The 14,283-nt window shown below is 37.1% G+C and overlaps 1 protein-coding gene across 2 annotated transcripts in view; it reads right to left on the reverse strand.

Moving 5' to 3' along the window:
- The window catches only part of frmd4ba (FERM domain containing 4Ba), a 48,898-nt gene extending 34,869 nt beyond the window's left edge, over positions 1–14,029 (reverse strand). The window contains exons 1-2 of one of the 2 annotated variants that reach the window (XM_027146823.2): positions 13,802–14,029; positions 5,660–5,788 (exon numbers count right to left, since the gene is read on the reverse strand). The gene's annotated coding sequence lies outside the window, so the exon portion shown is untranslated. The remainder of the gene's footprint in view (positions 1–5,659; positions 5,789–13,801) is intronic. The other variant, XM_027146825.2, reaches the window with a different exon arrangement.
- Between the last annotated feature and the right edge of the window lie 254 nt (positions 14,030–14,283).

Consider the following 14,283-nt stretch of genomic DNA (forward strand, 5'->3'; position numbering starts at 1 on the left):
AATAAGAAGCTAAAGTTGACACATACTGTGTCTTCATTCTGTCTTCAGATGATTCATATGTTTCAGTGAAATAAAAATAAATAAATTAAAAAAACGCAAGTGGAAGTCAAACAGTGTAAACGAAATTGAGGAACAATCAATGCACCAGGCTGCTTTATGAAACCAGGCCAATCAATATAAAAGAACTGCAGCAAGAGATCTAATTTAATTTGCCCCAAATTGGATAATAGCCCAGCAACCGCCACCACACAACCCAAGTTGGTTATAACAGTTATATAAACAGGGTTGAAGGGTAAGCTTCATTCAGTGCTAACTGCAAATAACGAATGAAGGATTTGAATCCCTGAGACGAGCATACAAATATTTCTGAAATTTTATTCCATAATACTTTGATATCAACATGGCAGGAAGTGTGGAACTACTGGAATAGGGCTTTAAATTGATCTGCATAAACACAACTAAAGTTATACATATAAAGTTAGCGATAATGCTAACTAATTAATTACATGATACATCATTATACATTATATGATATTTTGCAGAAGACTGAAGACTGGTTGAAATCACACCAGCTCTAAAGCTGTCGCTGTTGAGCGCTTGAACAGGTCCCATAATCCTTATTTGTGCAGAAGAATCCTGTCTCCAAGCTGTTTTGGATAAAAACGTCATCCAAATGAGTAAATGTAAATCTTTTCAGGTCTGTACTTAGGCACATTCCACTGCCTGCTTTCTGGCTTCTCACAATGAACATCTTATAGTGAACATCTACTCTGCAAACAATGAATGAGGTCGAATAAGGGAATGCAATTTTTTTTTCTTTGCTTAGTGGCATGCACAGAAAGGCATGTTAATAGCATCAGCAGGTTTAAACATGCCACTGCTTCTAAACCAACATCGATCATTAAGTTGAGGGTTCGAACACAGAAGCAGAGAATCAAAACAAGATCTTCCCTGAAGCAAGTTATGGTTTTTGGAAGAAGCTTTCATTTCCCACTTGTTAATCAGGACAGACATATTCGGGGACCCCGGGAAGGATTAGACATCTATACTCCATTAGGACTACTAACACGGTTATCTTCTTCTAATCCATTTTAGTAATCTAACATATGTAATCCACTGGGTAGTGATAAATATACTCATTAGATCCACTTAATATTTTGTGTACACTCATTGGTACTCAATTGAACTAGCAGCACACACACACACACACACACACACACACACACACACACACACACACACACACACACACACACACACACACACGCACTATACAACTAACATGCCATGCCTTCACTGCTCTGCACAGAATAGTGAAGATATCACCCAGATAATATCTACTTATTTGCCAATCTTTGGTGGTCTCATTTCATTTATATATAAAATAGCAGTGTTAACACAATAGTAGTAATTCATCTAGTTTAACTGGGTAAGAAGTTTAGGTATAAGTCAAGATCACAAATCAAACTAATTATTATCCACAAGGCACAATTTTTCTATTAAGTCTCTCTCTACACTCAAAGCCTCTATTGTAGCTAGCGTATCGAAGGTCAATCAAGGGATGTTAAATATCACAGGTTTGGAAAAGGGGATAATAGCAGACAAAGTGGATTACAGCCAATGCTTTTCCTAATCACATGAGATGCATTTGATCCCATTTGTTCAGGTGGTTGGAACAGAGCAGATTCCAGCTATCCAGGAGGAGAGACAAGAGTGTGGAGAAGGAGGAGCAGGAAAAAAAGCCTGTTTCCTTCAGTAAAAAATGAGCTTGTTTCAGCTTTCTGAGGTTCAGCTTGTAGTCCCAGACAAAACAGTAGTGAGCACAGACCAAAACAAACACACCCACATCCCTGGCTCATAGACTATGCAAGGCACTCATCCTAAAATATACACACATGCACACACACAAACACACACATTCCAGGTTGGAAAAATATACGACTATCTAAATCTGAACCCTTGAATCTCAAAGAGTGAGTTAAAAATGTAGAAAGTTGTTCAGTTATGGGCATATACAGTCAGCTCAAGAATTCCTGCCAGTCTTATGTACAGAAAAAGAGACTCTGTATTATGAGGTGAGACATCGGGAGATTTCAAAATCGAATTTTTCCTGTTCACATACACAACCATACACAGTACGTTGTATGTAATTCAATTTTATTACTGGATTGAATGATGGAGAGTGAGCGTGATCAATTCACCTTGTATCAACATAAACCAACTGTCCAATTTCACAAAGACGTTAGGATTTATGCGAACTATAACTATAGTATTAAATGTAACAAATTAATAAGTGTGATAGAATAGTGCAATGGTAATGTGTTTATTGCAAAACAACAGCATTGTGGGTTTTATTCTCACCTCAGGTGCTTTGAAAATCTGCTCAAATCATGTAATGATTTGAAGGAACACACTGTAAAACATGCTAGCCTGATTAAGTTATGCGACCTTATTTATTTAATTGTAAGTTAGTAAGTGTTCGAAAATGAAACTTAAAGCGATCCACTGCCTTAAGTACTTGTATGTTGAAACAAAGCCTATCTTCAAGTTGAGTCTTGAAATGAATACACTGGTGTACTGTTGAACACACACTTTTTAACACACTGCTTTAATGTTGCTCAGGTCAATCACATGGATCCAATGTATATGTTTGAATTAAATAAATCCAACAAGTCTTTTTTTCAGATTTAACACCATGGCAGAAAATAAACCCAGAGCATTCGAGGTTGCAGGTGGATGACTGAGTAGATTGTCCTGTATGTCTGTCAATTCCTGCCCCTGCTTTTGTCTAGTATTTCTGCTTCAGCTGGGCAATTCATGATGACCTAACACCCTGACTCATAGTACTCTTGTGTAATCTGCGTGACCTCCGGCATGACCTCCGCATTGTCAAGACTTCATATATCAAGGGTTGTACAGACATATCTTTTCAGTGCAATAGCGATTACTCTCCAGGCAAGACAGTACTAACCCTTAAGCACTTATTGTCCTGTTTTCAACTGCATGCTGTTTTAGGGAACACCCACAATGCATCACTATGAATCCACTCTTACTGAACACATTAAGGCAGCAGAGGGCAGAAGGCTTTGGGGAATCAGATTTATGTTTATTAAAGGTGTTTTTTTGTTTTTTGAGATATATTCATTATTTATATCATTCATATATATATATATAATTATTATTGGCAGTTGATCCCTCTCTTGCACTCCTTGCACTCTCCCTAAAAAAAAAGCTGCTCCATTAAAAGATTCTATTGCTTATGATCACATTCGCACAATTGATAAACGTTTGAAGATCTCATAGAGGTGAGAAGGAGTCAGAACCACATCCAGATGGCTTCAACAGACGTGATGGGCAAGCAGCTGTCAGCCAGCCAATATCCACACATTACATTTAGGAAAGGCACAATTTTGACTTAATAAACCTTCTGTTTGTCTTACTAAACCACTGAATTGAACTTGGTTAAGAGATAGCTGTGAAGTAGCCTAGCATCTTCCACTGAGCTACCACTTCTTAAGATAGCTACACTATTTCTTTTTTAGAAGATTACAGTAAACCAATTTTAAAATTATTATACATATTTACATATGTATTGTACTAATAATTTACTAAACCATAGTTTAGTTCACTGACAGAGTTGTATGATAATAAAATTGGGCTTAAAAAACTTAACATGTGATTCGATATCTTGAATCTAGTGAAAGTTTTCTACTATTGATTTACAAACCAAATATATGTTTATTGCACATATTTCATATTTGACTATTTTTAAGCTTTATATTTTCAGGTTCTATAGACAGACAGTTTGCTTGCTTTAAACCTTCATTTTTAAAAAGAAGCAAAATTGAATTTGTCAAAAAAAATAATACAATTTAAAGCTTAACAATTGTAAAATATGCCTAGAAATAGGTTTAATAATGTTAAATTTGGTTAGAAATAGTAAACACATTTTACTATATTCAGGAACTATTTACATTTATATATTTAACACAAGAATCTCCCCATTAAGTGAAATTTCTAGTCTCTAGGCTTGGCTGATTTTCTAGGCATATTTTACTATTTTAGCTTTTATTGACATGCAAATCAATCTACCAATAAAACAAGAACATATAAAGCTTAAACATTGTTAAATATGTCTAGAAATATATTGAATAATCTTATGTTTGGATGGAAATACCAAATAAATTGAATTAGATTCGATATATTATCACTTTTTAATTGGAGCTTAGTTCATTCTCTTATTGGAGTCCAGTTTCACACAGCACTGTTAGTGAATTAAGCCATGGGTTAACCAAAGGGAGCAAAAAGTGGGATCAAATCTGATAAAAACCAGTGGAAGAAAGGTTTCAGCAGCACTGTCAGGCCCTGCTTTGTGAGACCTGACAGCATGTCTGGCCCTGCCACCACTGAACCTTTGAGTTGTCCATTTGCACTAAGATTTGGGTTTTTTCTGCTGGCACCGGGCTACAGAGTTGCACCCCACCAAGCAGCCCCTGAACTATAGAAAACAGAGTGTGTGTGTGTGTGTGTGTGTGTGTGTGTGTGTGTGTGTGTGTGTGTGTGTGTGTGTGTGTGTGTGTGTGTGTGTGTGTGTGCCTAGCACAGATGCCACAGAGCAGAAGGGGGAGGTAAACGATGCCACTGCCTAACGTCACTTGCATGCTGTCTGTCTGCCCCCACTAATAAGGTCTCTGAGGGATAGCACAGATGCTGAGCTTTTCGAGCGAAAGAATAAAAGGCAGAATAGAGAGGAGGAGAAGAAAAGGGGTGTTGGGTTTAAATATCACATGCAATAGATGACCAGCATGAATAGATTCCCTGAGCCTCCCTGCATGGGCCAGAATGACCTGAGGGGAACTTTACCTCCCTTGTGAATTCACATTCTAGGCATTTTTTTTTTAAGAACAGGAATATTTGTTGAATATTTATTACAATACTGAGACAAAAATATTAATAAAAACATACTATCTGACATCATTGACAGGGAGCAGCTGTTAAAAATTTATAAGGACCTGCAAACACTTGTTAAAAACTCACGTTAATTTCCCAGTAACATCACTAGATGCCAACTTGAATTACATGTCTGCATGTTTTTATTGAATCATAAAAATGGTATGTTTCTGCAATACCTAATTTAAAGGCCTACTTATTCTCTCAGGCACTGAAGTGTGAATGATACTTGGTGAGTAGGCGGCATCACACATCCATTCAATATCTGCTCAGTCATATGCAGTTTCTACTGTCAGGTTCATTCAACCCTCTTTACCAGCACAATGGCGTTCCAAAAAAATTGAGTTCCACATTTAGTTGTAGATTGTAATTACTCATAGTCATCTTCAAATGCATTCAGTCTCAGGTAAAAAGATTTAACATTCCCAATTAAATATTTAACTTAACTAACATAAATCGATTTTGGATAAATGATTTCTCCAATCACATATACAGTATGTGGTTATTTAACATTTGATATGTATGAGGTTTTGAGAGACAACAAAAAATATATCATTCATATTTATTCATATGGGTGAAACATACAGCATTCGAATACTGAGAAAAAAAGGAAAGCATAGCATGACCATACGTGATCAGAATACTCTGGAAGCCCGTTTTGAAGGTAAAAAATAAATAAAAAGTTAAAGTGATTAAAGTTATTACTCACAATTGCAACTTTATATCTTGCTTTGTACTCTGACTGTTGTGAACACGGTTAACGTCTCACAATTCAGACTGTTCTTCATCATAATTCTTGATCATAGTGTCTGTCTTTGCATGTCATCAGATGCCAGTACTGTGTGATAATGGAAAAAGATGAAGAGGATTAGTTTTGGCTTGTTAGTTACAAAGAATACACCAAGCATTAATCATTCTCTATAAATAGGCTACATGAGAACATCAATTAGTTAAAACATGGAAAACCAGACGCTATTGTGCGCTCATCACCTGGAGCTACCGAATCAAGTGACTAATTAAAAACAAATTCAGAATTGAGAGACAAAAATTACAAAATAAAAAAAAAAAAAACCTCAATTATAAGCGTTAAGCTAAATCGGTAAGATCCTATATTGTCAATATATACAATAGAACAAAATTTAGTGTGACAACTCTCAGACAGCGATGAGGACATTTAAACATGACACTCAGAAAACAATTTAAATTAAATTAAAAGTTAAAATGATTACAAAATTGCATACACGTTTAATGACTTTATTGAAATTGAGAAAGGAATCTAATTACGAATTGTGAGACAATTGCAATTCTGAGAAAAAGTCAAAACTGTGAGATGTTACTCAGAAATGCAAGAAAAAAGTCAGACTTGTGAAATATAAAGTCGCAATTCCTTCCTTCCTTCCTTCCTTCCTTTCTTCCTTCCTTCCATTCTCCATGGCGGAAACAGACTTCTATAGAAAATTAGGATATATTTGCATATATTCTGAGGCTTTTTTTAACCAAGCTAAATAATAGGTGTATATTTCTATTAACATATCATTAACTGTTTTATTTAATCTGTGTTTAGTAATGAAACAAGCAATTTTTACTAATGGATTTTACTTGGATACTTTTAGATCCATCCCATCATTCTCGGTTTTTAACGCGTCTGTTCTTTTATTTTATATCCTTCTGCATTATTTACCAGAACTGTGTGTGTGTTCCTCTATTGTCCTTCCTGCTGACTCACATGGAATGCCATTTGAAAATGAGGAAGTGTTTTATAAACGCCAATCAACAGTACGCAACACCTCTGTTACGACAAAGCATGCTTATTTAACTGTTACAATGCTGCACAGCATCAAACTTGTTTAAAACGGTCAGTCATTTGTACCTCAATGCTACTGTTATTAATGTTCAGTGGGTTTGGATTTAAACGCAATAGGCTACTAAGAGTCTCACATTAACTCTAACATTCATATTTAGTAACTCTTTCGTTTGCTTTTGTAGTGAAATATGCTCATGGAAAGAAAAGGGCCAAAGATCTGTCAAGATTTATGTGCAGTTCATCCACCAACACAAGCGCTTTCTTAGTTTGGGTGTACATTAGGTCAAGCCTTCATGGCTAGAAAGTTTTTAAAGCATTAAATTTTAAAGCAGGTTAAATGTTTTATCAGTTAAATTAGTTAAAATGTTAAATTTCCTTTGTAAATGTTATAAACTATGAATATGAATGATCTTTATAATTGTCTCCATGATCTTTATTATCATCTTAGTAACATTTGGATCCTCTCAGTTATATTCACCTCACTATTTTTTTCCCTAATATATCTGTTCGATTATGAAAAAGATCGCTGAATTCAATTAATTCAAATGCTTACAACGGTTCCATCAGATTGAATTGAGTAACATTATTAACAAAAGTTAATAACAATTAGTTATCATACATTCAACATGATCTGATCATGAATTTTCGAAGCGCTGAATAAAAACACACATCAAGCTCAGATCCGAGCTGAGACTCGAACCCCCAAAGCTGGCGTTTTAAAACAGATAACTGTCAGAATTCAGTACTTTAGTACAGTTTTACTTCACATCTCTGCCACCATTCTCATAACATTTTACAATGTAACTGGTGACTCGATCTACGTCATACTACTAATTAGAAACTTGTGTAATTATTTTTTCTTGAACCTGACTGACCACATTTTTGTTTATTTCAGTGTTCTGTCTTTCTAATAAATCAGAAAGTTTATGATGTTTTGCATCTCTGTCTTGTCGGTGGTTACACCTAGATTATATATTTAACCTCTCTGATTCACTGTTTCTCAATAAATTGTAAAACAAGTAAAATAAGGAACATTATCCTATTTCCACTCACTCAACAAACATGAGGGTTGTTAACCGATCAACATTACACGTACCTAACTTTGTGTTAGTCATATTTGTACCACTTCAACACAATTATTTGCATATAACCTCTTGTATTAACATACTAGGTTGTTTAATGGTCATCTTTAAGCTTAGGGATTGTGCATTTGTGCCAAAGTCATATGGCTTGATAGTTTGATAGTTTGTATGTACTTCAGACGACTCTTTCTGTTATTAGTTCTGTCATCAATTTCACTCTGTCTACAAATTACCTCAGTGTCCCACAAGTTAAACACACCATCTATAGATTCAGCAGGATCAGTGCGCGATGTACAATCCCAGTGCATCAGGTTTCAACTCACACACGGGCCATATTGTTAGTGTGATTGACACCATTGTGCTGACACAGGTCATTTTCATTAGCAGATGAGGCTATAACATAACACTGTGCTTTCTTTCAAGGCAGTGAAAGATGGCAAAAGAACATAATACCCCTCAATACGAAGATATAGAGTAGACCTGAAGCTGCAGCAATTTTACACCATACATAGGAGCAGCATTTTTATAATTTTCAATGATTCAGAAAAGTGTCTTTTTTAGCCTACATCCAGCCCTGTGTGCTGTTGTGATATTTGGGTCAGTATGAGATCTACGGTGACATTTGCAGGTGGTGAAATGTGATGGTGCAATTTTGTAGACGGAGGCCTGAGACAACAGAAGAAGGGCTGATTCACTGCAGGAAATCCTGTCTCATCACCTCTTAGGATATTTCATTCACCAGAAGAGAGTGCACAGGTCATACTGAAGGGTGTTGCAATTTTTTTCTCTTAACTGAATAAAAGTTGCCAGTAGGCTGAACTCTATACCGAGTAATCACCTTCTAATGAAGGACAGAAATAGATACTTAGTTCACTTACCTATACCTTAACTACTATATGGGTGTCAGTAAGGCTGTCAGACCACAGGTGATCTGCTTTCTTCTAAAAGTTAAGCAAGGCACGCATTGTCCTTTTCAGCTGCAAAGGGCTACCACTGTGAAAAGGTCTTTGTTATTTATTCTACAGTATTTGCTCCAGTCAAACTTGCAAATAAGACTTAGCTACAACTACTGGGGACCAGATTAAAGACATGTGTTGTAGGCTGATCAGCATCTTTAAATTGTGTTTGGTATGAGAATGGGTGTGTGATTGTGAGTGCAATTGTCTGATGGGTTGGCACCCCATCCAGGGTTGTCCTTCGTACTGTGCTCTAAGTCCCCTTCAAGTTCCTTTTGACCCTGTGCAGGATAAGGCCATCAGAAAGTGGATGGTTAGATGTGTGGATGGCTGGATGGATGAATTCTGTGAAACCTTACCCAAAGATCTTGTGAATGGAGTCAGTATAATACATTTACCTAAAGATATCAAAGACCTTGTTGGTCAATGTGCCTTCTCACAATCTTACCAAGCTTTTTGGACAGTTTGCTTGCCATAGTAAAACATACACTATAAAAGCCAAAGGTTTGCGAAAACCTGGTGTTCTCACCCATATGTTGTTTTTCCCTAAACTTTTGCCACATAGTTGGAAGCACACAATTGGCTTGAATGTTTTTGTATACTAGCATTACAATGTCCCTTCACTGGTACTAATAGACCCAAGCATGTTCCGGCATGACAGTGCCACTGTGCACAAAGTGAGCACCATGAAGACCATGGTTGAAGCAAGAAGACCTCCAGTGACCTGCACAGAGACTTGACTTCAACTCCAATGAACACCTTTCTGCTGGATGAACTGTCAAGCTGACCACAGCCCAGTACTCATTACCTTAACTTCACTAAGGCTCATGTGGGTACAGTGTGGAAGTACAGTGGGAACCAACTCCCTTTCAAAAGGCACATACAGTATAGGTGTCATGGTCAGATGTCCAAAAACGTTTGGCCTAGCAGTGTACATCACTTGAGTTTGTAATTAAATACCATCAAATTAGAATCAGATATAACTAAAATGTCCAGTAATCTCCTGCATTGCCACATAGTCAAAACAAAGAAGAGAAGAACACTTGCACACACTTTGAAGGTGAAAGGTACAGAAATCATTGTAATTGAACACGACTACACTGTGGACAAAAGCAAAGTTGAATAATCAGTGATTCCTGTTGTATTTCCACTGAGCTTGAACAGCAAAAAGCTTCTTCCAACCAAAGCCTTGTGTTTCATTCAGTTTGTCTTTTGACTCACTCCACAGTCTTGTCTGACTAATTCTACAGTGGTCTGAAGTGGCCGGAAAACCTTGGACGAAGAGCCTGACACTTCTGAGCACTTCTTTTGCCTTTTGCACTGATTCACACGCAGCAGCGTAGACAGATTGAAGGGAGTACAGGAAAAGGGAGGAGGGATCCTCTATCTCACTCTGCCACACTACAGTTTACCTCTCCTCCCCCACAGTCAACTAGGCCTATTCATCTGGGACATTGCACTTTACCCACGCTGCTCTATTGATTTCTATACCCGTTTCCAGACTGTAGGTCATGACTGCTCCCTGGTGCCCTTCTGTTTCTAAATACTCCCTGCTAATGTCTCTCTAGAGAGGAAACACACGCACATATACACAGAGCAGTAGCAGACATCTAACCCATCATCGATGACCCATCCATTCACTATAGAATTCAATTAAGAATCATTATTATTCTACAGTGGCTTTAGGTGTATGTCTGTGTTTCTGCATGTTTAAGTGTGATGGATGAGGTAATTACTGAACAAATCATCTTCAATTTTCCCATCCAGCGCATTAGCTAAGCAGCAGGGAAGCTACAGCGTACCGTATGATACAGAACAGCGTGCTTTGTTCTCTGGGTTTTCTGTCTGAGATCTGTATGGATAAATAAATGAAGTAAAACGATGCCAGAAATTCAAACACCTTAAGCTCTGTAAGACCAGACAAACCCACCACTCTAAAAGGCCACAAGGCTTGAGGCTACTACAGATACCTTGCATATTTTCTTTGATTCTCAGAAAAGGCAGTGAAACCTGTTTCAAAGCAGCTCCAAGAACATAAACCGAGAAAAAGAAACAATGGGAAAACTTAAAAGGATTAGCTGTATATAGACAACAGAGAGCAACAAATCACAAAACAACAAAGACTTGCAGCATATTGTGAATGTTTGGTCTGTTTAGATGCGTTATAGGCAACCAGCTTTCTGTTTCGGGCTTACATTTATTCTTTGGGCAAGGCACAAACACCCAAAAAAGGCAAGGCTCGGAAAGCAATTAGGCAAATAGGGAAATCGCTATTTTCTGGGGATTTGTTAACAAATTTGCCATCTATTGTTCCAGAAATGTTCCTGTCAAAAGAGGTAGAGCCTCCCAACGGGATCCCACATCAGCAGAGAGCACTTAAAGCATCTGCCATCAAATCCCCCCTCATCACACACCCACTCATCACACACACACATGCACAAGGTGAACGAGTATGTCACTATGAATTATCCTAGGAATCATTTGAGTGAATAATGCGACTCAAAAGTCTCCCATATGTGGGAGGGTATTAAGAAAAAAGCTGAATATTATGGCTGTCTAAATCTGTTCGCTAAACATGGCCTACAAAAAGTAAAAGCTTTTCTAATGTATTTTAACTGTGTTTTCTATTTAAATGAGTTTACTGAAACACACACATGAAAAAAAAAAATCATTCAAGTCATACAGCAAAATTAAGTAAAAAAAAATGTTTCTACGGCTTGGGAATAAAACGTTGCTACATTGCTATGAAACAGCAACAAATACTATGTTGTGCATCATCTTGCCCACATTTTGTATTCTTGAATGTACATATCGATATTGTGAATATACAGAACAATAAAGAGAGCGAGAAATAGAGAAATAACAGGATAAATCGTTTTATTTTTTCTACTGTACAGCCAAGAGTCAAAGACTTCCAAATTTGTTGACCCGAGTTACACCACTAGATGGTCATTTCTATGTAAAGTACCAACCGACAGCTCGAATGATATGCAGCAGCACGGTTACTTGCATCCTCAAACATTACTTGAGGACTCAATGTAACTAAACCTTGTTTTGCACTCCTGCTTTAGGCCCACATTGTCCACCACTACTAATGAACCTTTATAGCTCATAACGTGGCTCGGTCACACTTTAACCGATTTATTTTAACTGACTCCTCATTTCCGTGTCTCTTCAGGCCATTCCTGCTGTGACCACCGGCTACAGGGGCTTCGAACTGACTTCCATTATAAACATGATAGCCGCCTCTTGTTTCAGTAACACACACTGACTTTTTGCCACACAGGCTGGTCAAGGCACATGTGGTGTGTAGCTTTTAAAATCCTGATTCTACTATAATAAGCTGTATTTTCACAAGCATGATTAGCCATTATTTTTGCGGCACCTGCATCTTAAAAACCTGTTCAACAAGATGTCACTGCAAATTTGGCTATCTGTCAAATTGGTCATCACAAACAGGACTGGATTTGCAACCATATCATATTACAGCATTCATCATATTTAAACATGTGAAAGAAAATGCCTGAAATGCAATACAGTATGTGCAAATGACAAACGAATAAATGGCATCGAAAGTCAAATTCTTTAACAAATACCACTGAACAAACCATGTACAAGATGAATACGGAATATGGTAAAAGCCTTTTTATGCAATTTATTTTTATGTTAAAAGCATGACTTCTATAACTGAGACCATTAAAGTAGCCTGAGAATCAAATGACTCTCATGTGTGTTGGCTGAGCTTCAACCTTTTGTGTCTGTTAATAGCTTTATTGAACTAGAACATCTGACCGCATTAAAGGCAACTGAACATCTGAGAGCAAAAATCAGCACAATGCCTTGTCTGCTTTTGTTCTGTTTGTTTGGGTGTGTGCGAGGTGTGTGCGGAGTGTGTGCGTGTGTGTGCGGTGTGTGTGCTTGTTTCGTGATCAATACAATAACAAGCCTGCGTGAAATGTTAGAAACAGTATGTCTGCCCTCAAGTCATGCATTACCTGTTAATTCCCAACCCAATCCTTGCCCGCCTTCTTTTCTCTTTTCTCTTCTAAAGCTTGTATACTTCCATTGGATTCAACCTTCAACATCATCTGCTTTAAATATCCCAGTCCTCTCTAACACTTTCCATAACAATCAGCTTTATTAGATGTCAGGGTACCGGTCTAAATCTGGTCTGTACTCTGTCAGCTTCAGGCACAGCCCGGATGTCACATGTTCTCTGTTCTCCCATTGTTTGACTTTCCCAGGAAATGGGAAGTTCACCAACATGCCCAGGAACAGTGAAGGGAAATTACAGGCTTTTTTGATAGACTTGGGTCTTTAAAAAATAAACTCAATTTTCAAGACACCCAGGCCAGAGGTTTAATCAGACCCTACCATGTGCCATTAACAGGAAACATGAATACGCCTGTCTCCTGGTGCACTACAGGTTTTTCCCTTAAGATCTGCCAAACACTGCGTGACTGGCAACCTGGCACAAGATCATTCACCCTGCAGCTTTTTTATGAGCTACTGAAAGATCTGCCATACTTTATATTAAAATCTGTTATCAGATCCCTTTTCAATCCCTTTTAGTTCTTACTAAACGTCTGCAAAACAAAAAAAAGTCTTTTGTGTCATGTTCCTCGTGTAGCTCAGCAATTTATTTAGCATGAACTCTGTCTAAACGTCTCTTTACTTGTTAGAAATAACAAGTGTTTTAATAATAGTAATAATAATAATAATTATAATAATAATAATAATAATAATAATAATAACGACACTAATAATAATAATAATAATAATAATAATAATAATAATAATAATAATAATAATAATAATAATAATAACAACAACACAGTGCGGTTATAACACGTTATAACTGTGTCTATTAGGCAATTCTATAAAAAGAGTTCAAGCATGATAAAAAGCTGTGTAGTTAAAGAGAGTAAGCAAGAGCAGCACAAGACAGAAAATCTCTACAAAGTGTCTCAAGTGTGTAAAATGAAAAAAAACGAGACACTTAAACTCACCTCTCAGCTGCTCCAGGTTCCCGGTGTTGTCTTTAAAACGGAGCGTTTTCGCTTTAGTTTATACTACAGCTTCATTTCCAGTGCGGAATAAAAGCGTAAATAAGTCATTAAAGCTGAGGGGAAAGCGAATAAAACGCTGAATAAACACAAACGATCGCTTTTTTTTTGTTGTTGTCGTTGTCAGGACGCGTTAATACCGCCGCTACGGTCGCGTCCCATTCACACAAAAGCGCACTTTCCCTCCTCCTCCTTTACCTCCACACACAGACCAGCCCACACACTGAAACCCTTTCTCCTATCCTGGCTGAGTGACAACAACACAGTCCATCAAAAAACATCTTCATCATAAAAAAAACATTACAAATCATATGTAATTAAAAAAAGAGATCTAAATAGAAATACATAACTGACAATAAATAAATGAATGGCACAGTATGCAGGTTAACTATGCTTCCCTAAAATGAATCATTTTATACTCATTC

The sequence above is a fragment of the Tachysurus fulvidraco genome, chromosome 5 (genome assembly GCF_022655615.1).
Source record: "Tachysurus fulvidraco isolate hzauxx_2018 chromosome 5, HZAU_PFXX_2.0, whole genome shotgun sequence".
NCBI classification, from domain to species: Eukaryota; Metazoa; Chordata; class Actinopteri; order Siluriformes; family Bagridae; genus Tachysurus; species Tachysurus fulvidraco.